This window comes from Octopus bimaculoides, chromosome 3 (genome assembly GCF_001194135.2).
Source record: "Octopus bimaculoides isolate UCB-OBI-ISO-001 chromosome 3, ASM119413v2, whole genome shotgun sequence".
NCBI classification, from domain to species: domain Eukaryota; kingdom Metazoa; phylum Mollusca; class Cephalopoda; order Octopoda; family Octopodidae; genus Octopus; species Octopus bimaculoides.
Window position 1 is genome coordinate 72799039 of NC_068983.1, and position 1135 is coordinate 72800173.

General features: G+C 30.7%; 1 protein-coding gene across 1 annotated transcript in view; it reads left to right on the forward strand.

Moving 5' to 3' along the window:
* Window positions 1-1135, forward strand: part of LOC106870260 (nucleolar pre-ribosomal-associated protein 1) — a 45627-nt gene that overhangs the window by 29081 nt on the left and 15411 nt on the right. The window lies entirely within an intron of this gene.

The window sequence follows — 1135 nt, forward strand, 5'->3', positions numbered from 1 at the left end:
AAAATCAAATCAATAAAATAAAGTATACGCTGCATTCAAAATAAAATAAAATAAAATTACAATAGCATATACGTATATATGCATGTATTTTCGCCTGGTTTTAACTTTTATACACCCAGCGGTTTCTTAAGAAGTTGGCTGCATATATACACTGAGATCTAATAGGTTTTTTATGTAGATGTCTGTATAGTAACAACACTTACTTATTCATATGCGTGTGCCTGCGCTTACATATAGGACCTGGGTTTGCACTTGTGCATATGCAGTTATGATTTCGTGCGTGTACGTTTTTTTGTGTATACATGGGTAAGAGTATATGCTTATATTTATTTATACATACATGCATCTATATTATATATGCGAATGTGCGCTTAGGTTCACACTCACATATACTTAAATGTGTACACACGCATGTATACGGTTATGATCGTAAGTATTTGCGTACATATCAACATATGTATCTATATACGTGATGCTATATACATTTTTGTATACACATATATACGCAATCTAAATTTTATGCAGGTTTACTATATACATATGTTCTTGCTCATTTTCTCTCTCTACTTCTTCCTTCCTATTCCCAGCCTTTCTCTCTTTTCTTCCCTTGCTATCTTTCTTTCTTTTTTTTCTTTCTTTCTTTCTTTTTTCTCTTTCTTTCTTTCTTTTCTCTCTTTCTTTCTTCCTTTCCTTCCTCATGACAACCACATTCCCCCACCACCCCCTTTTCTATATTATTAACGTTATTATAGATACGTTACTCTTTACCCCTCCACTCCATAGCTTAAGATACAATTTTTGTTACCAGTGCATAGGTTTTTTTACGCGCAAACTTAAATGCGCGTGTGTGTATATGTGTGTAAATTTGTATTCATGTATATATCTGTGCCTTGTAAATATATGCCTATATATGTAGATTGTCTGTGCGTATGCATCTGTGTATTTCGATGTATATGTATATATATATAGATATATATATGTTGTGGATAGCCTTGTATATGTATATGCTATTGTAATTTTATTTTATTTTATTTTGAATGCAGCGTATACTTTATTTTATTGATTTGATTTTAATGTGTTAATTCGAATATAATTAATTATTTACAATATGTATTTTGAGCCCATTTTTCTATTT